Below are 27,337 nucleotides of genomic sequence, written 5' to 3'. Positions count from 1 at the left end.
TGGAGCATGTGCCCTGGGACTCGTGATGGACTGCTTGGGAGATGTAATTATTCTCAGATGCCAGTTTTTATACTGGTAGGAACGAAGTGGACCAGACCACCAATAGATTAATGTGTCCGTCCGTCCGTCCGTGTATCAACATCGCCCCCTACTGCAAACACTTGGCATGACCCTACAAAAACCTTTAGACTCAGTGACGCTATCCTGGCTAAACAAGTGTAACATTCCCTTATAATTCCCTCAGATAGCTTTTAATTAAAACATTTAAATTAATTAGGCTTTCCTGGCTAAACACGTGTAACATTCCCTTATAATTCCCTAAGATAGCTTTTAATTAAAACTTTGAAATTAAATAAAAAAAACTCACAGCGCCCTAATAATTCCCTGAGATAGCTTATAATTAAAACTTTGAAATTAAATAAAAAAACTCACAGCGCCCTAAAGCCTACAGCTAGGCCTAAAGCCTAGAACTAGGCCTGAAACTCTCCCTTCGTATCGTACCCCCGCGTGTGTGAAAGGGAGTTGTGTTTAACAATGTTACATTCCCTCATGTTTTTAAATAGAAATATTTAAATTTAAAGCTTTTACATAAATCATTAAAACATTTAAATTCTAAATTAACTCACAGCGCCCTAAAGCCTACAGCTAGGCCTAAAGCCTAGAACTAGGCCTCAATCTCTCCCTTCGTATCGTCCGATTCGGTGTAGCAACATCGCCCCCTACTGCAAACACTTGGCAGGACCCTACAAAAACCTTTTGACTCAGTGGGGCTTTCCTGGCTTACCAAGTGTAATAATACATTATGTTTATATTCTTTGGTTATTCGTTCCTACCAGCCCACCCCGCAGGGTCCTGTTTTTATTTTCACCAGTTATTGAGTTTCGCTGTATATAGACTACCCCTTATCTTTCAATACCGGTAACATTGTAAACAACGGTGACAAGCCATTTGATTAATAACAAATTCACAACCATGTGTTGTATTTTTGTATGTTATCTCCTTTGTGGTGCAATGGTTAACACACTTGGCTTGCAATCCAGCGCTAGTGGTTCGTTTCTATCTCCCAGCGAGACACTAGTAACAGTGAGGTAAGTTTCTTCAACTAACCTCCTTGTATCCACCCATCCATATATATGGGTACAACACAATTTGTTGATTATTGTGGTAGGATAAAATGTGATTACACCCACCGTTTACAATCTGTGTGATCAGCATGGAAGAGTTGATCAGATACACTTTAGAGCTCTCTCTAGTTGGGGGCATTCTGTAAGCAATTCCAGGGCTGCATATTTATTTGTTTACCTTGACTGAGAAACACACCACGTGGAAACGTAATGAGGCCTGTTGTAGGTGCTGTAAGGTGACTCCCGTGCAGTTTGTACATTCACACATAGAGGGACAAATGAAAATATCGCGTAATGACAAAACACGGGGGTTGATTGTTCAACATGGACTGTACCATGCTGCTTCGGGAAGTGGCTTGTTCCACATTCCCATGTCAATTCGCAGCTCTGGGCGTGGAGTTTGCAGAAGCTGCTGGATCTCGCAGAGGTAAGAAGCGTTCGTGAAATGCGGAGGTTTTAAGCTGCACGAGCCATGCTGATCTCTCTATGTAGATGTGGGGACATTGTAATGTGATACTGGTAGGAACCTCCTGGTTACACCAGCCCACAGGGGATTATTGTGTCCGTCCGTCCGTCGTGCAGGGAGGGGCTGGGTGGGGAGGAAGGGGCTGGGTGGGGAGGGTGGGGCTGGGTGGGGAGGGGTGGGGGGTGGGAGGGGTGGGGCTGGGTGGGGAGGGGCTGGTCACCCCGTGGTGCCCTTATAAAACTCAACGTTTTACCTACTCACGCCGGCTTGTGCCCGCCCTCACAGTCGGGCATATTTGCGGAATACACCACGCCGCCGTTGACCCTGGCCATTGACCGAGCAACCCAACGTTCGTACCAGCTCCCTCCACAGGAATGTGTTAAAGCAAGGTTGTGCAAGAATTAGTAGGTCGGGGTTCATTCAGAGCCCTGACTTCTTATGGGGGAGGGGAGGGGGGTGATGGAATGCTGGATCTGTTTCTGTTTCCCTCTCAGTAGCCCCTGTGTCTCACTGCATCTTACTTGTCTTTACTCGTTTATCCTTGTCACCGTGTACCTAGGAATGAGTCTGTGTCTTCATGTTTCTGTGTGTCTGTTTCAGTGTTATGTGATGTATGGATCAAATCATCAAGTCACCTGGAATGCACCCTGTCAGTGCTTCGAAGCTAAGATGTGTTGAGCCTGGATAGTGCTAGAATGTACGACCACCATGAATAAAATAGGCGTTACAGGCTACTGTGGGTCTACGTTGTGGGCAGCAGACATTGCAGTTCTGGACAATTTACAATTTCTATGCTCCCCGCTTTCACCAATCGGCACTGGCCAGCATGATAATGTATGGTCAAGAAAATTCCACACCCCCACACGGTATGGTGAGGTCCTCATAATTCCACTGACAAAATTACTATACTATACTGGCGTGTCTTGCTTTACGAGCGTTCTTTATACGATAATTCGCTAAAACGAGCAATTTAAATTTAGACCCATTCGCAAAAACGAGCAAGTGTTTACTTCGAAAAATACTGTGTGCGTCCCGTGGCGGTCGGGGGCGCACGGTGGCCCGCGTCTGCTTGTTTACCAGCCCTCCTGTGCAGTGCCCGCTTGTTTCGTCGTGTGGGGGGAGGGTGCCTCGTGGTGGCACTGCAATGGGTGGGTGCAGTTGGGGTCAGTGGCGGTGCTAATTAATTACAGGCGCCGAGAACAGGAATTCGCGGAGAAATATAATTAATAAAGGTTGGAGACTGCACTGAAGACTACGGAGCCTGATGAAATTTTAATGAAACACGTTTATCTGAGGGCTAGTTTTGAAATAGGCGTATGAATAATCGCTATTAGCAAGTAACTAATAAGGCCAGCATGGCGCATGAGGAGGTGATGTTGCCAACAACACGTTCGGCCGCCTTTGTCTCTAGAGTGCTGATTGATTGCACATTTTACAGTTTGCTCATTTTAGGCTGAATAGGCCCAATCCGAGTTCTGATATTATCTGCTGCTGATTTTAGACGTGCCTGGGAATCAAAGTCTGTTTTCCAAGTTCATGGTGAAATGCATTTTCCACTGTACCACCACTCACCAGAATGCTAATAACATACACATACCAGTCAGCCGCATCACGGTAGCAGACACACACTCTGAATGTGAGGCATGTCAATATTTGACTGTACCATGAGTACTGCTGCTGGAGATAAAAATGGGTGGTCTGTTACTCCATGTTCACAGTTTGAGGACGTGCCTTCAAATTTATTGGGACTGTGGTGCGCAGAAGTTGCTGGATCTGGCAGACGTGAGAGGCGTTGTCGAGGAGCGGAGACATCAGACGAATGAGCAGTGATGAGGTATTGACGCAGGAATATGCATGCAAATTGTGACTTTAAACAGATCCTGATGAATGTTAGTACGCAATTATCAGTTCATGTGTTTATGTTCTGCATATTTGCAATATGCTTGTAGATTGGCTGTTATTGTATTGCGTCACAATTGTAGCACCCATGCATTTTTCCACGTGCAACTTACCTCATGTCAATACATTGTGCCAGACAGCCTCCATGTCGACTCAACCTAACACACGTGTGGTGGAAATGGTGCTATGTTAAAACAAGTGGAAAGAATGTGCTATACGATGGTCACACCACACAAACATGTATAACACAATGACATTTTTACGGACCTCTCCAGACGCATTCGGCATCTCTTTCAAAGCGGCAGTACTAATTCTCACACATTGTATGTGTGTAGGCGAACTTAGTAAAACATTTTCTAATTATCGAATGCAGCTACTGGTCAATATCACTCTACCTCTCGTCATGCTCATGCATCGCCCATGTTCAAACGTAAGAACTATCCAAGTTACATGTAATTCTAAAAGGAAACATTTGTGTGTATGTTTAAGAAAATGTATGATTGAAGCTATGTTCAAAGTGATTTATATGGGAAATAAATTACTTTCTCAGAACCTTTTGTCGACCTCTTGCAGGCCAGAAGTTACCCAAAAGCAGTTTTCCCAATCGGGAATGAAAATTCAGTCAAATGTAATACAGCTGCGCAGTGGGTGGTCAACTCGTTGTGGTGATATTGTCGAATCAAGTCACGTTAGTGAGGCGCACAACAGCGAACTGGCCACTTATTATTGTAGTAACGCTTACGACTCGATGACACCGGAGTTGGAGGCACACTTGTTTATTTGAACACCAACTTTGTGACATACACAATTGAGGGGGTATCGGCCCCCTCACCCGTCTATCTGAGGACACACCTCTAGGCTAACCTTAGCCTGCCTCTGAGTCCTCCGCTAATGGGCTAGGGGAGGCTATCTTGGCCCGACACTGGTCAGTCGGGCCCGGTACCCAGAGTCCAGACCAGCACTGGCTCTGGCTCTGGTACCACGCCACTGGCTCGAGCCTGCGCGGTCCTGATAAGGACGGCGTACCAGGGGGAGTCCAGGGCTCTATCTCAGACGTCTTCCTCCTCCTCTTCTTTAGCTAAACATCACTCCCGAGCCCTTCGATACATTCCCCTTTTATACCCAACCCCTCCCTGAGGGGTGGGGCCCCGGGGGATCATAACGACCGAATCGACCCCCCAGGGTGTCTGGCGCGGACGTCGCAGAGGGCACCTGCTCGTGCACACATGTAGCCCCGCCTACTGTGTTTGTTTACCATAGGCTGCCATGCATAACGGGCTCTCTCTCTAACACCCCTACATCACTCCCCCCCGCATAGCATGCAGCCGTCCCGGCTGCCAACATACAAAAATTTGACAATAAAGGTGCCTTCACCCCCTGACCGCGCGTGTGCCTCACTATTTTTGAACAATAACAGGAACCAGAACAAGAACGCAACAGCAAGATGAGAAAACAACCCGTCGCACCCCCCCCGAATAAATACGAATTCCGTAAAAAAAACAGCCTATATACAATCAGCAGGGAACCCACCACGCACACACAACACGGTGAAGCCAACATATGTACATCCGAGGAGTGGGGAACACACCACCCACACAACATCCAATGAACACAACAGCTATGTACACATTTTCCGGCCTCACAACAGTTTGCGCATTTTAGCGCGCGTCCTTGCAGCGGGCCCCTCACACGGGGTAACCGCGCGTGGCGGACCATCAGGTGGCAATTGTCCGTCTTGGGGTGAGCATTCATCCGACTCCGCGTGACCCTCAGTATCCGCAGGAGGGGTGATCGGGCGTGAGCCCGTCACTCCTGATGCACCTGAAGGTGGCACAGCCGGCAAGGCATTAGGTGAGAGCGACGGAGACGGACCCAGCGAGTCGGCCGACCCCCCACATGCTTGGCCACGCGCGTGTGAAGTGTGATTGTGTACCGCAGAGAAGGGTTTTAACCTAGAGGGGTGCACGAACCATCGCCGCTTCCCCCACTTGATGCGCACGCACTGCGGTCGTAACACCTCCACCACTTCCACAGGGCCCCGCCACGGCCGCACCAGTTTAGAGGAGGTTGCCAGTGGCACCTGGGGGCAGTGCAGCCATGCCTTGTCCCCCGGCTTCCACTGCAGCATGTGCGCTCGACTCAATCTGAGGCGCTCATTCGCCTTCTGACGGAGGTCAGAGTTTTGCATTGCAGCATCCCGTGCCTCGGTCAATTTGTCCAGATTAAATTTAACGTGGTCAGCCAGATTAGTTTTTCCCTGCGGCACGGGGATCTGCAACTGGGCAAAAACAGGCGGGTCTGGTTCTCGGCCGTACATGAGGTAAAAGGGAGAAAACCCCGTAGCTGCATGGGGTGCCATCCGGTACGCCGCCAAGACCCCCTGAATTTGTAGGTCCCAATCCGTTTGCGAGTCCGAAACTTGTTGTGATAACATGGACGTGATGGTGCGATGCAACCGTTCGACCATCCCGTCAGTTTGTGGGTGATATGGGGAGGTCCGAATTTTCTTTGTGCCCAGGAGATCACAGACTTGTCTGAGTAGTTTACCGGAAAAATTTCTGCCCTGGTCGGTCAGCAGCCTCTCCGGAGCACCTTTGTCCAGGACATAACCCTGAACAAAGGCCTCCACGATGGCTGCTGCCGACTGGTTGGCCAGAGGCCAGGCCATAGGCCAGCGTGTAAAATACTCGACACCAGTCAACAAATATCTATTCCCCCTGGGGGTGGCGGGGAATGGTCCCAAAATGTCCAGAGCGACCAGCTCGTTTATCCTGGACACTTTGATCGATTGCAAGGGCGGGTTAGACTCCCGTGCCGGCGGTTTGCGTTGTGCACATCGAGGGCATGATCCCAACAAATCCCCAACATCCCTCGTCATGCCAGGCCAATAAAAATCAAGTTGCAGCAAGGCGAGAGTCTTTTGGGTCCCCAGGTGTAGGAGGCGCTCATGAGCGGCCCATACCACCCTGCCCCGCAACCCAGTAGGGACCACCAGCCGATGTCGACGCGACTTCCCGTCCCAATGCATCAGCAGGCCTTGGCACATTTCCCATGCGTCGGAACCACCTCTTTTTCCCCCCGCCGCACCGCCAACGCGACGTCGCCACCCGAGGAGGGAGACATCCTCCATCTGGAGGCGCCCCCAGTCAATGACGGGCAACCCCAACAGGGAATCTTTGCCCTGTTGTTCGATCGAATTAGTAACTACTGTATCGTCGTCGTTGGCGGCCGCCAAGACAGGAACCGATGTGTCCCCTGGAGGTCTGCAACGTCCAGACCCCAGGAGGCATGCACACTCGGAGGTGGTTGGCAAGCGCGACAGAGCGTCCGCGTTGGTGTGGCGAACGCCCTTACGGTATGTGGTTTGGAAATCGTAATCCTGGAGGACCTCCAACCATCGGGACAATTGTCCCGATGGCTGTTGAACCCTCAGGGCGTACTGCAGTGCCGCATGATCTGTGCGGACGGTGAAATGCCGACCGTACAGATATGGGCGATACTGTTGGATGAAATGGACAATTGCCAACAGTTCCCTACGGGTGACACAATATCGTTGCTCCGCTGGAGACAACACCCGACTGCCGTACGCAACCACACGTTCCACACCGTCAACCACCTGGGAGAGCACGCCCCCAATACCCGTGTTGCTCGCATCGGTGTCGAGCAAGAATGGTTTTGAAAAATCAGGGTAAATCAGGGGAGGAGCGTTTACCAAAGCGTCCCGAAGGGAGCAAAAAGCAGCTTCCTCCTCCTGACCCCAGCAGAACCGAACCCCTTTTGATGTTAAAGCGTGTAGGGGTTTTGCTATAGTCGCAAAATTAGCGACGAAGCGTCTATAATACGACGCAAACCCAATAAAACTCCTAACCTCTCCCACTGAGGTGGGAGTCGGCCAGGAGCTTACACACTGCGTTTTGGCGGGATCGGTAGAAATACCTGAGCGTCCCACGATGTGCCCCAAATAACGCACCGACTCGCGTAACAAATGGCATTTTTGGGGCTTAAATTTCAAATTAGCAGCCCGCATCTTTAGGAAAACCGCCCGCAACCTCTGGAGATGTTCATCAAAAGTTTTGCCAAAGACAATAACGTCATCCAAATAAATCAGGCACGACTCCCATTGCAATCCAGCCAAAACCAATTCCATCAACCGCTGGAAAGTTGCCGGCGCTGAGTGTAAGCCCATCGGCAACCGGTTGAATTGAAACAGGCCGTGCGGAGTACGGAAAGCAGTTTTAGGCTTTGAATCATCGTCCAGAGGAAGCTGCCAGAATCCCGAAAGTAAGTCCAATGTGGAGAAGAATCGCGCTCCCGCCAAGGCGTCAAGCGATTCGTCCATCCGTGGGAGCGGGTATGCGTCGGCAACCGTAATTTTATTAAGGCGCCGAAAGTCAACGCAAAACCGCAACGAACCGTCCTGCTTCTTAACCAGGACGATCGGCGCTCCCCAAGGGCTGTTGGAGGGAGAAATGATGTCGGCGGCTAGCATGTCATCAACAGCCGATTTGACATGGTCCTTTTCGGCGGGACTCAACCGAAAAGGATTCTGGCGTATTGGCGCGCTGTCACCCGTATCAATATGGTGACGCAGCAGATTAGTGCAGCCCAAATCGTATTTATCCCGACTGAAAACGTCGGAAAATTCCCTTAGTAGTGTCTTAAGACGTTGACGCTCTAAATTTGACAGGTCCGTCGATCCCGCACAAAGCGCCTCGAGCCACCCTTCATCGCTGTCCGAATGTGGTCGCGGTGCAGGGACAGCGCCGACATGACTCGCGACGGGTTCCTCACAGGGCACCGGCGTTGCGTGAGCAAGCACGGTCCCCTGTGGGACCACCACCGTCTGCGAGCCCACATTGAGGACCGCGATGAAGGGTTCTCCTTCCCCTCTCACTATGGTCTGGGCCGGGAGTAAATCAGGTCCACTGACCCCGGCCCTAGACGGTCCCAACAGAACCCCTTGAGCCCCAATGCCCTTAGCGAAGGGCCGCCGAAGTTTCAAAGGAATCAACATTTGCGCCCCCGGAGGAACGCGCACCGTTCTATCTACGAACGCCGGCACCGTCGCGAACGCCGTCCGGCTCGTAGCGGGGGATGGCAGAAACGCCATGCGTCGGCCCGATGGGAGCTCAATGCATCCCTGGTCGATTAATATCCTAATCGGCATTTTGGCCAGGAAGTCCGTCCCCAGCAGGCACGGAACCGCCAGCGAGGAGGAAACAAAAATCGGCCCAGACAATTTAATATCCCCGACACAAATTTGGGCACGAATTTGTCCGATGATGCCAAGTGAACCCCCGTTAGCAGCAAAGAATGGCACGTTAACAGGCATCAAAGGACGGCTTTGGGCAGGGAGAATGTTATAAATCAACTCCGAAATAATGGTCGCCGATGCTCCTGTATCGACCAGGATGCGCACCTCGACCCCATCGATGTGACCCACAACGGCCGACGACCCTGACGACGCGGCTACAACCCGATGGGCCAACACGGACCACTGGCTGGGTTCAATCTGAGTACCCAGAGCGGTGCGTGTTGGTGCCATGGTACGCGATATTGGCCCCCCCTTCGCTGCGGTGTTTGAGTGTGTGACGGGCGTGTGCGTGGGCCAAGCATGAGGGGTGCCGCGACTCGCCGGATTATGATGGTGGAGCTTGTGACGAGGGCCGGCGTCCCGTTGAGGTGTCGTCCTGCGCTGCCCAGGAGAGCGGCACCCCGAGGCGACGTGGCCCCGGATGCCGCAGTTGTAACAGCGTGGAAGCGCTGGTGACGACGATGGATGTTGTAGACGGCTTGAACCGGCCCGGTCCTCCCGTACTCCCGCTCCATGCTGCCGTTGATGGTCGATGGCGCAAACCTCTTCCGCCGGGAGGGTGGCTGCAGCGACGGCACGCCCGCTCGCCGCCTTGCTGGCCTTCCGTCGTTGAGAGGACAGGTTTGCGTGGAGAAGACGGGCCGCTTGGAGGGAGCACATCTCTGCATCGTCCTGTGCGACAATGACGATGTCTAAGTCGTCCGCCAGCAAAAGTATCTTCTCTGTCACCATGGCGTCGACACCCTCGTCATCCATTCGTGGAAAGGCCTCCTTCGCCAGTGCCAGGAGGCTTGTGCGGTACGCCAGGGGCGACTCCTTCGTCCCCCGCTGGCGATCGTAAAAGAGTTGGCGACAGTCCGATGGTGGACCATATACCGCCGACAGCACCTGCATCGCCTTCCGCAGCGTGGAGCGCCTCTCCTTCGAAGCCGATGTTAGAGTGGCGAGGGCGTCGCTGTCGAGAAGTGCTGGCAGCGCGCGGAGAGCCTCGGCGTCTGTCCACTGTGCCATCTCCTGGTGAGCGAGGAAGCGCCGCTGGAAGCCGCCCCAGTCGCCATCCTCGCCCACAAATTCCTTGAGTGGAGGTAGCCGCTGATGTAAGGCAGCGGCTGCAGAGGAAGAACGCACTCCCTCGTCCGCCTCACTCAACTCAGCGTCGGCACGAACCAGCGATGGCATCGCCGGTCGCACCCGTGGTGACGTTCCGCCCGTTGGTGGTGACGCGGCAGGTACTGTACTCCCGCCGTTGGACGCGATGCTTAGAGCGGCCGCGCCCTCAACAGCAGCTGCAGCGATGGCGGGAGTTTCAAAATGTTGCTCCGTGGAAATGGCGGGAAGGCGCTGTGATCGTCGGCTGCCGTTGCCCCGTGGCGGTCCCGCAGCCCCCAGCTGCGTGATGGTGTCGAGCATGGCGGCTGCGGCGTACAGCAGCTCGGTCAGCTTCGCGTGCGCCTCCCTCAGCCCCTCCATCGACGGCTCCCCTTCCTCCAGCTGCTGTGGTGTGGATGCGCCCAGCCCCGGCTGGTCGATGGCATCTTCAGCCGTCTCGGGCCCTCCGACTGCAGTGGTGTCTTCTGCCTCTGGTACCCCGACTCGAGTCGTCCGGCGTGTATCCATGTTCGTACTTTGTTTCACTTCTGACGCCAGATGTAGTAACGCTTACGACTCGATGACACCGGAGTTGGAGGCACACTTGTTTATTTGAACACCAACTTTGTGACATACACAATTGAGGGGGTATCGGCCCCCTCACCCGTCTATCTGAGGACACACCTCTAGGCTAACCTTAGCCTGCCTCTGAGTCCTCCGCTAATGGGCTAGGGGAGGCTATCTTGGCCCGACACTGGTCAGTCGGGCCCGGTACCCAGAGTCCAGACCAGCACTGGCTCTGGCTCTGGTACCACGCCACTGGCTCGAGCCTGCGCGGTCCTGATAAGGACGGCGTACCAGGGGGAGTCCAGGGCTCTATCTCAGACGTCTTCCTCCTCCTCTTCTTTAGCTAAACATCACTCCCGAGCCCTTCGATACATTCCCCTTTTATACCCAACCCCTCCCTGAGGGGTGGGGCCCCGGGGGATCATAACGACCGAATCGACCCCCCAGGGTGTCTGGCGCGGACGTCGCAGAGGGCACCTGCTCGTGCACACATGTAGCCCCGCCTACTGTGTTTGTTTACCATAGGCTGCCATGCATAACGGGCTCTCTCTCTAACACCCCTACATTATCATCGAGGTTAAATGCGAACAGCGGTACACAAGCTCACTGATGCTACAAGGGTTTTTGTGTACATGTGATACATTTTCGGGATGAGTTAAACATTTATTTTTACCATTTCTGATGTTGACAAAAATTTAACGTTTTTTGATTGTTATCATTTTGAATATCACGAATTTCGAATTTCACATTTTTGATCAACTCCATCTACTCGGGGATTGAGCGGTGTTGTGTGGCATGTGTGCTGGTCGATCTCGATACAGGGTGTGCTTTTAAGCATCTATTATGTAATTTGCCATTTTTGGTGGAGATCTATTTAGTCACGTTAATTTAATGATGTGTATGAAAGTTAATAACTTTGTTTTGGTAAATTTGAGGTTAATTAGTGCATATACAAGTAGTAATTGACTTACAAATGCCCCACTTACGAACAGGTTTTCATTAGATATGTTTAAAAAAGAAAATCTCATCGAAGTGCAATGGTTAGCGTGCGAACCCAGCGACCTGAGTTCGATTCCCAATCATGACCAATACCAGTGAGGATTATCTGAACCGTATTAATTCTAGATTTGAAGCTTTCGTGACTGCAAGGATTCATACTCTTAGTTTTTTCGGTAAAGTCACGTAGGTAAAAAAATGAAATAAAAATTAATAAAAATAAAATAATAAAAATCACGACGTTTCGGAGGCAACACAAGTTTCCGTCATCAGGTGGGACCGTCACAGCCAGATTTGATGTGTAAACAACGCCACTAGGGAGACAAAGGCAGCAGGGTGCGGTGTTGGCCATCCACCCCCTCATGTGTCGTGTCGGCCTTCATAGGTACTGGCTAACAGCACTTGCGCCAACAGTCTGTTAAGGTTATACGGGTGGTCGTTGTTGTGTGTGTGCGCGTGCCCGCGTGTGTGTGTGCAAGTAGTGACTTATTAAGCTCCTTCTGACAAGCAGGCCAGGATCGCGACTCAAGGTAATTGAAAATAAAACCGAGTTTTTTTTCTTTTCATGTTATTTCACTTTTATGTACTATACACTATTTATTACAGTATTACATGCAAATGTAAATATTTATTTTTGTTCATGAGTTTAACAATGCTTACATTTTTTGTTGAGCCGTAGCACATTTTATAATTCTGACCGTATGGTCAGTGAGAGCTAATTGAAATAGGGTTCATTATATTCTATGTTCTATGGTTCTTTCGGTAAAGCCACGTAGACAGAAAAAATCACAATAAAATAAAAAATTAAGTGAATAAACATATCACGACGGTTCGATCTCAACACAAGCGGTCGTCATAGGCAAAGGAGTCAGCCTCTAAAGGCAAGCTGTTTATAAGAGTTTGGGGATGGGCATAGCCCAAGTGCATCAACAGGACCGGAAATATGGGTGGTACACTAATGCGAAGCAACAATGCCAATGCAGCTATCAACAGAACCAGGAGCATGAGCGGTCCACAAGTGCCAATGCAGCAAAGATGCTAATGCAGCAGCAAAAATCCATGCAAATCGCTCCACACACCACATTGCCGACGGTGGAGGTTGATTATACTATTGTATATTCATTATACTATTGTATATATGGAGATTCGTTCCCGACAGTGTTATTTCTTTAATATGGTCATGGCAGTAGACAGGAGAGGCCGGCTACATGGTTAAACATTTAATGCACCAAATATTGTTGTTTTAGTCCACTGGTAGGCTGAAGAGCCATCACAACCATATTTACCAGGTACAATATTGAATTTGAAACTACGTCAAACATCAGGACAAGATCTCTAGAAATTCTGACTAATAATCTAAGATGTCTGAATCTCTGAGTTACTTTAAATCAGTGTCATGACCTCATAGGAACACCCAATGAGATTTTTTTTTAATATAGGCAGACCTCGTTAAACACTCAAGAGGCATTCCTGAAGCACTAAAAGGGTTAATTCTACTATTGTGTATATGGAGATGCGTTCCCGACATTTTTATTTCTTTAATATAAGCAATATGAGGGCTTCATTGGGGTATTGGTAATAATAATGCTAAGACGAGGTTGGAGCTGCTCTGCTTCCAATTAGGGTCTTAGTGATGCCCTCAGTTAAATTTCTGTGGTGAGGATTCTTTTAGGTGGAGTCTGAGACTCTATCCTGGTCTCGTGAGTTCTCATCTGGCTCAATAAACTGTAATAACGTTGGGGAAAAAATAGATTTTTAACATATATAATCGTGACCACAAATAGTTTGATTTGTTTTTTCCAGGACAAAAAGCGCAATAACGAATCAACATCCTACGGATTCGAGCTAAGTGAGGTCTGCCTGCATATTAACCATTACAAATGAATGCATTAACATTTTTAATATAATTTATCTGGACCAATGATTAACATATGCATTACTCACTCATATGCATTACTCACTATCAGAACAGCATTGTTGACTGAAGCTTAATACTAACTGTTATAAATTGTATAGTTTATTATCGAATATGTCAACTGCTTTTTAAAAAATAATGCTTCCAAGCCACACTTTACTTAACAATGCCAGCTCAATTAAAGTTATGATATCTATCTAAATGGTTTCCCCAATTACTACTTGTCTGAATACGCTGGTAAACCGTTGCCATATAAAGGTTATTCTGCTTAGTGTAGTGTCCTCATAAATAGGCTATGCATGTGTCTGTGTGTGCAGACAACATTTGGTGCACCCTACTACTTGAGCTGTGCTTTCACTCTGCTGACTGCCCGACGACAAAGAACGACAAGATGGGGCAGCTGGCTGATGATGTCGCAACTTCGCCAGAATGGAAATCCTTGATAACAAGTCAAGTGCTGACCAGCCTGGCCGTGATCTGTATAGTGTTCCTAACCGTACGGGCTGCCCTGCAAGTAGTGGGGTCAACAATCTGCCCAGTGGGCTTCCCTCCTGGTCCTAAACCATTACCGTTGCTGGGGAACATCACTGCATTTAGTTGCAAGAATCCCCACATTAGCATGCAAGAATTGGCCAAAAAATATGGAGAAGTCTGTACCATAATGTTGGGGAGTACGCCTGTTGTGTTGGTGAGCGGCTACCAGGCAGTCAAAGAGGTCCTGGTGAATCGAGGTCATGAGTTTGCTGACCGACCCATAACTCCAATTTTTACTAAACTCACTCACAACATTGGTATCGCATTAGCACCCTATGGAGACGCATGGAAGCAGCAGCGCAGATTTGCTTTGTCAACATTGCGCAATTTTGGCTTCGGAAAGGCAACAATCGCTGACAAAATATTGATAGAAGCGAGGTATCTAATAGAAACTTTCAAGCAGGAAACCTCAGCGTTTGACCCTCACTTGAATTTAAACAATGCTGTGGGCAACATAATTTGCTCCCTCCTGAATGGAATCCGATATGATTATAACAATGAGCAGTTCCAAAAGCTTACACACCTCCTTGAGCATCTCGTGCAGTTACAAGCAGAGCCGCTAGTAATACTGTGTAATGTTTTCCCATTCCTGCTAAAGTTGCCTGGGCCATGGCAGAAAGTATTCCATATTCAGACAAAGTTGCAATGCTTGCTCAAGGATATAGTATCTGAGCACCGTGCCACAAGAGATCAACACAACCCCAGGGACCTGATTGACTCATATCTAGCTCGGATGGATCAGAAGGATAATCCCAACAGCAGCTTTACTGACCAGACCCTCATTCAGATATTGATAGAACTTTTTATCGGTGGTATGGAGACGACCTCCAACACACTACGCTGGGGCATCCTCTTCATGATGATGAACCCCGACATTCAAGCCCGATGTCATGAGGAGATTGACAGAGTATTGGGATCCGAGCGACCGCTATGTATCGAGGACAGACGCAGCCTGCCCTACTTGGATGCTGTGATCCATGAGATACAGCGCTTTGGTAATATTCTTCCACTTGGAGTTGTGCATGCTACATCTAAAGATGTGCAGTTCCACGACAACTTGTTTCCAAAGGGAACCCATGTAATGGTCAACCTCATGTCTGCTCTTCACGATGCCATCCACTGGAAAACACCAAATAAGTTTAACCCTGATCACTTCCTTGATAAAGATGGCCAGTGTATCCAGTCGGATGCTTTCCTGCCATTCTCTGCTGGTCCCCGTGTCTGTTTGGGGGAAAGTTTAGCCAAGATGGAGTTTTTCATTTTCTTCACATCTCTCTTGCAGCACTTTGAATTTTATTGGCCCAACTCCGTCTCTCCTCCCACTTTAGCTGCCAAATTCAGTACCACTCTATCGCCGCACCCCTATAAATTAGGACTACGCATACGCAACTCACCGTAGCTAAGACAAGATTATGATCCATAGACGTCTTAATGTGTAAAACTAAACACCGTTTGTCTTGGCTTTGTACGGACTTTTTTGCAAATCCTGGAAATTGTCATTAGAACAAGGTTCATAGTTAAATATTGTAATGCCTAGTTGCAGGAACAGGCAATTAAAATTGAATGATATGCAATGAAATAATTTCCTTCAATAAATATATGTATGTTAGGACTTTAATATATCTACCATACAGTATAAAGGATACTTAAGCTTTCTTAGTTTTTAATATAAATTTTAGACTTGGTTCCAGTCTCTCAGCTCCTGGAGTAATGCATCTGTCAACATACTTATGTAAAATCATTACACTCACTATATCCATATACCAGCATAGACATTACCTCACAGAACTCACACTTTTAATGATACAATAAAAAAAAACAATCCACGGCTGATTAAAGTAACCTTACTATTGTGAGCTCTGAATTGAACAACAACATAACCATTATCCTGTCATTCAACTGCTCACCTGCGAAGCTGACTCTGGATATGTTGAAGTGTGGTGGCATTAAAATACATATTGTTTGATGTTTAAATTTGAGGACCACTGGTTTGAAGGTGAGGACCCACTTGTGCAGCCACCGTAGATTTTCCATGCAGTGCAGGTTCGAGTAATTTCTTGGTACTCAATAAGGATACATCATGGCACAAAGGTGGCCTAGGGTGAGGTGTCAGAAACTATCATTTCTTGTATGACTCAAGCATTGTGTAATGATTAGCACACTGGACTTGCAATCCAGAGAACAATGGTTAAATTTTATATCATGGCACAGTATTAGAAATAGTGCAGCCTCTGTCCACTCAACATTATTAATGGTTATACCACAATTAAGTTGATCAGCTAGTAACGTGTGATGGGGTGAACTGTGACTAGGCCCACCTTTTTAAGCACATGGAAGAGTATGCCAAATACCCTCTGGAGCTCCCTCAAATGTAGAGGTGTAAGCAAGCAATTGTAGGCATACTCTTTTACTTTTTGACTGAAAAACAAGGGCAAATTTACCCAGTTTGTCAGATCTAACAAAGGTTAGGGAATCGCCAGATAAACCTCGAAAAGTCACCAGATTTCGCTCTTTTAACATTTTAAAGTTGCCAAAAATACGTAACTTGAATGAATGAAATGACTTATTCTTAAAATGTATTTTCATTATATGTGAAAATGGATGACTTCAGATATGAATATATGTAGTTCTTCATTCATGGCATTAAAATTGGCTACCTGCACAGCTCCTCAGGCAGCTTTGAGTCAGCAGTCACATTTCCCCCCTTCATAATGCAGTCAACATCGTTCTTCACCAGTACGTTATCTTTATCGCTGTTCGCATTTGAAAAAGTCACTCGACCATAGTTAACCTGCTTCTTTCATCGCTTTCGTTTGCAACACTGAACTTAACACACGGAGACTTTGGCCAACCACTGGTACCTAAATTTGACTTGCTGGACAAATTGAGTCACAAATGCTGTGCAATTTATGAGTTTGTGCTGGCTAGTGAGTGCAATCATTACTAAAATCCCATTGGAATTGATTACGGATTCCTGACTTCGAGAATAAGTAACCGTCTCTGAAGAAATTTGCCCGATTAGCGATTGTCCTTTAATAACCCTACTTGTAAACAATTATTCCTTTGTATTACAACACTTAATTGATATCATAATTTGTATATTAACTGCTTGTGCAGATGATCCACATGTGCAGAGAGTGCTGCTGAGTGCCAGAGGGTGGGTATGAAACGGTGTTATTTTGTTTCTGATTATCCTATGTTGCGAAATGCTATTATGACTATATCATAGAATTATGTAAGCCACGTTTGACAACACTGTACAGCAAAGTATTGCCCATCGCGGGGGTTATATTCTTAAAAATAGCCGCAATTGGCAAATACGTTATCCGCAAACACAAAGATATAACGAAGGTTTGGTTAATAATTTGGAATACATCCCCTATTTTATTTTATATTTCCCAACGTCAAGCAAAACATTAAACAGGAAGTGTTTTAAATGAAATATGATTAATATTTTTTCGTGTTAAATATAACTAACGCGGTAAATTTATAGAATGAAAAAAATTATGTAGCGTACATACACATATCTGTGTACAGTAATGTACATGACAGGACGAAAAATCGTGCAGATGAACCCCACTGGAGGCTGGCAGCACGTGACCTGATCTCAGCAAACAAGATGGAGACAAGACGGCATGGTGTGCCCTTTCGTGGCAGAATCATTGCTTGCAGTACAGTTACTATGCATACAGGAATCTCCCAGTGAACGACATCCTCCAGCAACAGGGCGCGATTGATGAACTGTAGCTCAATAAATTTGGCACAAAACCGAGATAGCTTTACCCATACGAGGGAAGGGTTTGATGTACTATGCTCAGCCTACGTGTAGATAATGAATTTTCTCATTGTGACTCGCTATCAATACCTGAAAGATTTGGGGGCCCTTTGGCCAATGGCCAGACGAGTTGTCATCTCTGCAGCATGATATAAATGAATGATTTTGAAATACCAGTTCTAAATTGTTACTGATTATAGCTGGATATGACTACACTTTTTAAAACCGCGTTTCTTTCATTACCGGTAACATTGTAAAAAATTATCATAAGCTATTTGCCTGTTTTTCACATATACGATATTAACAACAAAGATAAATGTAGAACCATGTGTTGCATTTCTTTGTGTCTGTCATCTTCTATATGGTGTAATGGTTAACACACTTGACTTGCAATTCACAACTCCTGATTAGTTTCTATCTCCTAGCGAGCAGTGGTAACAAGTGGGGTAAATTTAGCCCCATTGTGTCCACCCAGTCGTATATATGGGTGCAACAATATTACAGGCAGTCCTCTACTGAAGAAACACCTGTACTTACGAACCAGCCATCTAACCCCTTGGGACTGGCAAAAATACAAAGAGGGCATGAGTGAGGACATCCTCTACGGAGCTCAATGACAAAATACAAACCTCGACGTCAACTTTTCTCATGCCATCTTCAAACAGGCCCTCATCCTCCTTCACGACAAACTGCACTCCATTGCTGGAAAATACCTCACGTCTATGGGACTACCAACACCCTACAGGGACAACCTGCATGCCCTTGCTCAAGAGATCCTATGTTAAATATGCTATTATGCTTTACAGCTTCTAAAATGTATTTAGGAAATTTTACCAAAGCTGATGGATGCACAAATAGAAGCCTCCACGAAAATCTTGGAAGACATTGAGACTACAAATCGAGCCTTTTTATTCCTTGATGCACCTGCCAGTACTGAGAAGACCTTTGTTTTCTAACTGCTCCTCGCTAAGGCTCGCAAATGAGAGAAAATTGCTCTAGCTGTGGCATCATCAGGGATTGCTGTGTAAATCGATGTGTGTGTGTCAGTCGATGTGTGTGTGTTTGAGTCCTAATGTGTGTGCGTTAAGCTCCATGTGTGTGTGTAAGTCGATGTGTGTCTGTGTCTTTTTTGCCCGGGCAACGCCAGATGTCTGTGTGTGTACGTCGATGTGTGTGTGTTAGTCGATGTGTGTGTGTTAGTCGATGTGTGTGCATGGCTCCATGTGACTGTGTAAGTCACTGTGTGTGTGTCTATGTGTGTCAGTCGATGTGTGTGTGTACATCGAAGTGTATGTATGTCTGAGTCCATATGTGTGTGTGTTAGTCCATATGTGTGTGTAAGTCCATATCTGTGTGTGTAAGTCAATGTGTATGTGAGTCGATATGTGTGTGTGTCACTCCATGTGTGTGTATCTAAAGTCCATGTCTGTGTGTGTGAGTCCATATGTGTATGTGTGTGTAGGCCAATATGTGTGTGACTCCATGTATGTGTGTGTGTGTGATTCCATGTGTGTGTGTGTAAATTGATGTGTGTGTGTAAGTCTATGTGTGTGTCTCTTAGTCGATGTGTGTATGTGAGTCCATATGTGTGCTTAAATCGATGTGTGTGTGAGATTCAACGTATGTGTGTGTGTGAGTCGCTGTATGTGTGTACATCGATTTGTGTGTGTGACTCCATGTGTGTGTATCTAAAGTCGATGTCTGTGTGTGAGTCCATATATGTGTGTGTAAGTCGATGTCTTTGTGTGTGTTGGTCAATGTCTGTGTGTGTAGGTCGATGTGTGTGTCTGTCTTTTTTGCCCAGGCAACGCCGGGTACTTACCGCTAGTAAAGTATAAAGAAAAGCATTGACTTACAACTAGAACTCGCACTTGCAAACTGAACTGTGGAACTATTTTGATCAGTAGAGCGATCCTCAAGATGTAACGAGTCAGCCTCGCGCTGGGAGTGTGTGTGTGCACACTCATACATTGTGCGTGTGTGTGAAAGTAAGTGTGTGGGGAGCGGTAGTGTAGAGGTTAGCAGGCTGCGCTACAAAAGCGTCGATCCTTGTTTGCTTCTTGCTCATGGCAAACACCACTGAAGATTATTTGAACAGGTTCTGAGACTACCTATGTCGACTCAGCCCCAAATGAGCACCTGGTGCGGTGTGTAAACATCGCCACTGGGGAGACAAAGGGCGTGGCGCTGGACAATCACCCCCTCGTGTGCTATGCCGGCCTTCATTGGCGCTTCCCGCTAACAGCACTTGCCCCAGTAGCCTGGTAAGGCCGTACAGGGCATCGTTGTCATTGGGGTGTGTATCTGTATTTGTGTGTGCAATTATAGCGACTCAAGGTATCAGGACTCAAGGTAAGTGAAACTAAAACAGTTTTTGATATTTATGTTACTTTATTTTGTGTTTTATTTACAATACAGTTTTTTTTCATAGTATCACGTCATCATCTCCGTCTTCACCATCTTGGGGCGCCGCTCCTCAGGCAGCCTACCAACTGTCCTGACTGAGTAGCATCGCCAACAATAGACAGACTAATTATTAACAGTGTTAACCTCGATGGTGCTTGTTAATAAAGAAGTGCCTCCAAGTCTTATCGTCCCCGAGTTAGTCACTACACATGTGCAGGGTACTGTACAGGGCAAGGTTTGAGTGGGGTGAGTGAAGATGGCTGAAAACAGGTGCAGGGTACTCTATGAGGGAAGGCTCTGGAAGGGCGAGTGGAGATGCATAAAGACAGGTGGCCGGAAGGTACTGTCACAATGTTACAAACTGTGGGAAGAACAAGGCTAGAGAGGGGCGGGGCCTAGCGAGTATAATAGGGGGAGCGAGGCCCGTGCTCGAGGCGCTTGCTCGGGAACTGATCGACGACGGGAGGTGGACGACATCGGGGCTGACTACTCAAGATCTACATTGTGGAATCCATCGGGACCGACTGTTCGAGTTATACAAGACAGAAAACATTGAGCAAGACTGCTCCAGTTCATGTGTAGTGACTTGCTCGTTGGCGTTGAATATTTCTCACGCTGGCTTATGGCCTGGCCGCTACCGACTCAATTGGCTATAGCTGTGACCGAGGCGTTCCTTAATGGCTATGCCCTGGATAAGGGTGCCCCTGAGCGTCTTTTGTCCGATCAAGGTAAGAAATTTTCTTCGAAACTGCTGCGTGAGGTTTGCGATTTGCTGGGGACAAAGAAGGTGCGCACATCACCATACCATCTGCAGACGGATGGCATGGTCGAACGCCTGAATAGAATGCTGACCTCCATGTTGAGTCACCTGGTCAGCAAGGCACAGCTGGATTGGGACTTGCATGTCCCTGCGGTTCTCACCGCCTACAGGATGGCCCTTCACACGTCCACCGGCTACTCTCCCTTCTTTTGATGTGTGGACGGGAATATGATCCTCCCATCAATGTACAGTTGCAGGCCACGCCGGCCGTGAAAGTAAAACAAATCGGATTCCATTCGTTTCACTCTTGAGAAGCTCTCCGAAGCGCGGGAAGCTTCCAGGGTCAACTCTCGAGCCAGATAGTTGGCTAACGAGCGGCTGAAGGGGGCTCGTGTTTCCCTTTGCGATTGGTCGCCGGGCGACAGGGCCTGGTTGCATTTTCCGCAGGTGCCCGTGGGCACATCCCCTAAATTGCTGCAACCCTGGCAGGGGCCAGTTGATGTTGTTCGGGTTGTGCGTCCACAATGTGTCCAGATTCGGCTTGGTAAGCGAAGTTGGTTTGTTCACTTCTCTCGTCTGAAGCTGTTTATTGCCCCATGTGAATTTGTTTAATCTCCATATTGCAGGGGCCGAGTGTCGGGTTTGCCCGACGAGCTGAGGCGTGCATCTGCTGATGCCAGTCCTCAGGATAGTGTCTCTGTCCCGCCCCCAGGCGCTGCACGATTGATGCCTTGTGTGCGGCCGCTCGTATCGGCCTCGCATGCTCCGGACGTGGAAGGTCGGACGGTCTGGCCTACTGCTCTTCGTGAGGAACTGGCTTCTTCTGATTTATTGCTTTTTCTTTTGGGTCATCCACGGCGGACAAGCCCAACCCCGCTGGAGGTCCGGCATCACGGACTCGCTCAAGGACTCGGGTTGCATAATCCGCGCACGTTGCACACTCCCACGCCGTCATTGGTTGTCACGCTCACATGAGTCATAGCGAGTAATTGGCTGATCCTACGCACCATTGAGCTCACGAGTGTTGTTACTTGTTGTGGGTGGGAGATGTTGATTGTGGGGGCCCTGCATGTCGTGATTGTTATTGTTGTTGTTCTGCATAATGTTTTTGTTAGTCAGTGTATAATTGTACAGGTGGGTTTGGGTATTTATTGGTTGTTTGATTATTGTTGGCGCACACGTGCGTTTTGTTGTATATATTTCGTCGTTACTTCGTTAAGGGGAAGTTGACAGCCGGGACGGCTGAGTGCTATGGATGGGGGGGTGATGTAGTGACTGTAAATGTCACTGTGTGGTGCCGGGCCTGTGAGGCCACGGTGGGATGTATACTGTTGTGTGTACACCCCGGACACGGGGTGTAGTACCAGCCCTAGTGGGGGCTTGGGTGAGCGCTGGTTAAGTGCGGTGGCACCACGCACAGCGTGCGGTGCGGGCTCCCATTGAGAGAGCGAGAGAGTGTCAGCCAGTTAGGGTTACGTTGGGGGCATAATGCTCTGGCTGACCTGGGGACATGTGACCGGATGATACTGGAGGGGGGCCACCGGTGGAGGGGGCCAATGGGTGGTCGCATGGTCCGGGAAGAACTCTCGAGAGCCTTTGGGCAAGGGCGAGAGAGTTCGAGAAGGTGAGCGGGGCAAGAGGTGGAGCCAGCCCCAGCCCATCCCGATATAAGGGGGGCCCCGGGAGAGGCTCGGGGTACTTACTGTTGGAGAGGCAGAGATCCACGTCAAGCTTGAAGAAGTCTCCACTAACGCGGTCCGGGACCCAGCTTGTGCTCCGGACCGGGATAGCGGAACCGTGTCTAGTTCTGCCATAGCGTAGTTAGTTGGGTGGTCACCACCCGAGAGTATGTTGTGTTAATAGCCTGGAGTATGTTGTGCAAATAGTTTAATAAAACTTGTTGCTCCTTAAGACGACATCTGCTACTCAGTTGCACTCACTACACATGTAATGGAAATTACTTTGGCTGCAGATAATCAAATCCGTTACGAGTCGAGATAGTTGTACTCACCGCTGTAAATACGTTCATTTATAATAAAGATTATCCTCATGAAAATGGAACCTGCTAAGGAGCTTCTTCACACATGCAAATGTACAATATTTCTTCTTAATCTTGAGTAAACAATACTTCCCTTTTTGTTGAACCGGAAGGCATTTCATAACAATGACCCTATGGCTAGTGCATTGTTGTGTTCCGACGTATTCTACTTACGAACGGGTCACAGGAACTAATTTGGTTCATAAGGTGAGCACTGCCATGCACTATGACAGTGCATCTGCGCAGCGCCGGCTGCGCTGTACTCTCTGAAACTCGTGAGGTACAGTCGCAAAAAAAGTCTAATAACATGGAGCACACCCAAAAATTATAACACAAACAGAACGGGAGAAAAAAAGGAAAGAACATATACATATAACTTTAACTGAGGATCTGCAGAGCACAAGACACGAGTGCTGATTTGAACACAGTACTGCAGAGAACACAGCCATGCCCTGAGCGGTGAAACAAATGAGCAGAAATGAACATCAAACAGAACAAAAAAGTGTCTATATGAATAAATAAGTTATCAAATGATATATAAAAGTGAAAAACTCACGTTTGAAGGATGGAATCCCCACCAAATATACAAATAATGAGCAAAAACAGTATGTAAACAAGTGTCTTTCTCCAGCCAGCCAAAGTTTTTTGTAATATTGTATATACTATATACAGTTGATCGATTATCTGGCATGCAATTATCTTGTTTTCAACATTATCCCGTGGTCCCGGGCCGATCTAACGAAACCAGTAAAACCGCTGCTAAGGCTGTAGCCAGTCCAGCGATCAAACCATGTGCGTGATGAAAAAAGTAGCTCCGTTTGATTTCAGCATCAAATATATACAGGTCAGAATACGTACCAATAAAGTGATGTTATTTTCTTCCGATTCCGTTCCGATAACGTACACGTACCCCTGCCCACTGATCTGTCATTGATGACCCGGAGGAAGAGGGGGAGGGTGGGCTGAGCCCCTCCTCCTAACCACCCATTCCCCCATCATCTCATCGTCATCATCATTGTTACATTTAAAGGTATGTAAAGTTAATGATGTTTATTTATTTAGCCCTCTATTTTCAATAGACCCTGTACTTTACCAACTGCAGATTTGCCTACCGCAGCCTTTTCCAGGAACCTAACCCCCGCGGTTGTTGAGCGATTGATGTCTAACACAGTGACCTTGTTTATTGATCTCCCGAACCGCATTCGGCATGTATCTCACGTCGGAATTACCGATTTATATGTAAGGACTAGCAAAGCAATTTCCTCCTTGTTTCATGTAGCTACTAGTCAATTTGAAGTCACCCACTCGTCCTTGTGAATCACATCTTCGAACTTGAGAGCTGTGCAATTAACATATTTTTTAAAGGAAATATTTGTGTGTATGTGTAGCGCTGTAAATGGGCTGCCTGCACTTACCTGCAGTAGCAAACAGGGCCCATCAGGGGCAGTAACTCGGAAACACATCGAACGGACTCGCGGATGTGATCTGGAAGAGTAGACTTACGAGGCAGCACAGGGGAACCAAATTGGACATCAACAGGTGGCACATTCTCCTTCCCATACATGAGGAAGAACGGCCAGTATCCCGTAGAAGCATGAGGTGCCATCCGGTAGGCAGAGAGGACGCTGGGTATCTGCAGATCCCAGTCGACCTGTCGCTCATTAACAGTCTGGCACAACATGGCGGACAAGGTACGATATAGACGCTCGACCATACCATCCGTCTGAGGGTGGTAGGGAGACGTCGAAATCTTCTTTGTACCCAGAATAGTGCACACGTCACGCAACAATTTAGAAGTGAAATTCCTACCTTGATCGGTAAGCAACTTTTCCGGAGCCCCTTTATCCATCACATAGCCATTCACGAAGGCGTCAACAATGGCTAAAGCGGATTGATCTGGCAGGGGCCACGCCACTGGCCAACGGGAAAAATATTTATTCCCACGAGGCGTCACGGGGAACAGTCCCAACACATCCAATGCAACCAATTCATTGATGCGCGTGACAGAGATGGACTGCAAAGGCGGAATGTAACGTTGCCGGGGTGACTTTCGCTGGGCACACTCGGTGCACGAGCGGAGCGCTCCAATGACGTCAGACGTCATACCCGGCCAATAATAATCCCTCTGAAAGGTAAGCACGTTTTCTAAATGCCAAGATGAAAAAGCGTTCAGAGTGCAACGTGTGGATCAACCCTGCACGTAGAGAACTTGGCACAACTAATCTTGGCCGGAGCGACATGTCATCCTGCCACATCAACAAGGCCTTACCGCAATCGGTAAGGCCTGATCACGCAAAGAGGTCAAAGATGCGTCAGAAAATTGTTCCCGCATACACACCAATTGTGAGAGACGCAACACGGCGTCGGTGGGGGGATCTGCTGCATCATCCGGAAGCATCTCAACTGAGGACACAGTCATCGGCCGAATCGCGCCCAGAGGAGAACAGCGATTTGTACCGGAATGGCACGCACACTGAGACGTGTGAGGTAACTGCGACAAAGCGTCAGCATTGGCATAACGAGTCCCTTTCCGGTAGGTGACGTCAAATGTGAACTCCTATAAGCACTCCAACCAACGTGCCAACTGACCTCCCGGCTGCCCGATCTTCAAAGAATATTGGAGGGCAGCGTGATCAGTGTGTATAATTAACTTCCTACCATATAAATAAGGCCCAAAAAGTTTAACAAAATGAACGATCGCGAGCAGCTCCCGACAATAACAGGTCTCTGCCAGCGAAAGTACCCAACTACCGTACGCAACAACACGTTCGACGCCCCCATTAACCTGCGACAGGGCAGCTCCGATGCCTGTGTCACTGGCATCAGTGTCGAGGATGAAAGGGGACAAAAAATCAGGGTAGTCAAGAGTAGGCGCGTCAGACAGGCTATCACGCAAGGCATTGAATGCACCCTCCTCCTTTGGACCCCAGTGGAACCTGGACGCAATGGACGTAAACCCAGGAATGAACCGCTGATAATAGGAGGCGAAGCCAACGAAGCTCCGAACATCCCCTATACTCGTAGGGACCGGCCAATCACGAACACATGCCATCTTCTCCGGATCCGTCGAAATCCCCTCGGCACTCACAACGTGACCCAAATATCTCACAGAAGTATGTAAAAGGTGACATTTTTTTGTTTTAAATTTGAGATTAGCAGAATGCATGCGCTCAAAAACAGCGCGCAGTCGGAGAAGGTGGTCATCAAACGACCGACTGAACACGATGACGTCGTCCAGATAAATGAGACAAGTGTCCCATTGGAGCCAGCCAGGACAAGTTCCATGAGTCTCTGGAACGTTGCAGGAGTGGCATTCAATCCCATGGGCAAACAGTGACATTCAAAAAGACCCTGCGGGGTACGGAACGCGGTCTTCTGCCTCGAAGACTCATCGAGGGTCAATTGCCAAAAACCGGAAGAGAGATCTAGGGTAGAGAAAAACTGCGCTGCAGACAAAGCATCCAAGGAATCATCCATCCGTGGCAAAGGATACGTGTGTGCCACGGAGACCTTATTATGGTGGCGAAAATCAACGCAATACCGGAGGTTGCCATCCTTCTTTTTAACCAAAACTACCGGGGTGCCCCATGGGCTAGTGGATAGCAAAATAATATCTGCAGCCAACATGTCATCAACGGCGCGCCGCTCGCTCTCTTCTTCTGACGGCCCCATACGATGTGGGTTCAACCGAATGGGCTAGCATCACCCGTCTCAATGCGATGGGACAACAAGGACGTCCGACCCAAGTCGAATTCGTCCTTGCTGAACACATTGGAAAATTCGGACAACAACATACGCAACCCTTCACGCTGAGCCTGAGACAGAGACGCATTCTCGCCGCACAATTCGGCGATCCATCGATCATCCACCAGACATTAATTCCTGACAGCGCAGACAGCCTGCGCAGGTGCGTGTTCCGTTCAATCGGTAAATGCGGTGGTAGCGTGAGCGAGAACAGGACCCACAGGCACAATAACATCGCCAGGGCCCCCATTAAAAACCTGCAAAAACGGGGCCTGACCCGTTCTGAAAATGGTTTGAACACAAACCAACATCAACCCTCGCCTAGCAGTATTCAAAGGCGTCAATAGAATCCCATTCACCCCGACGTCGCAAGCGATTTTTTTGCGATAACGGAGTGGAATCAACATTTGGGAACCCGACGGAACCGTAACGGTGGCATCAACCAAAGCCTGAACCGTAGCTGAGGAGGTCGGTCGTGGAAGCGGTGATGACAAAAAGCGCAATTTACGACCCAACGGCAATTCCAGACATCCCTGATCTACAAGAATCTTAAGTGGCATTCTCCACAAAAAGTCAGTGCCTAGCAAACATGGCATGGCCAACGTACGCGAAATCAGCATGGGTCCTGATGCGTGAATAACCCCAATGGCGATGCACGTGTCAACCTGGCCAATGATGCCCATACTACCCCTGTTAGCAGCAACACACAC

At 48.2% G+C, this 27,337-nt stretch overlaps 1 pseudogene across 6 annotated transcripts; it reads left to right on the top strand.

Annotated features, from left to right (window-relative positions):
- The first annotated feature begins 1,349 nt into the window (after positions 1 to 1,349).
- On the top strand, positions 1,350 to 18,008 carry LOC144737225 (cytochrome P450 2F2 pseudogene; annotated as a pseudogene). 6 transcript variants are annotated; one of them, XR_013588919.1, is made up of 5 exons: positions 1,350 to 1,551; positions 3,309 to 3,424; positions 11,938 to 11,985; positions 13,259 to 13,309; positions 13,688 to 18,008. The product of XR_013588919.1 is annotated as a cytochrome P450 2F2 pseudogene, transcript variant X2 (transcript). The 6 variants fall into 6 exon arrangements; XR_013588920.1 differs by lacking the exon at positions 1,350 to 1,551 and adding an exon at positions 2,595 to 2,960; XR_013588921.1 differs by lacking the exon at positions 1,350 to 1,551 and adding an exon at positions 2,974 to 3,129.
- The last annotated feature ends 9,329 nt before the right edge of the window (positions 18,009 to 27,337 follow it).

The sequence above is a fragment of the Lampetra planeri genome, chromosome 3, assembly GCF_965212315.1.
Source record: "Lampetra planeri chromosome 3, kcLamPlan1.2.h2, whole genome shotgun sequence".
Taxonomy (NCBI): Eukaryota; Metazoa; Chordata; class Hyperoartia; order Petromyzontiformes; family Petromyzontidae; genus Lampetra; species Lampetra planeri.
This window is presented reverse-complemented; position numbering and strand designations above follow the sequence as displayed.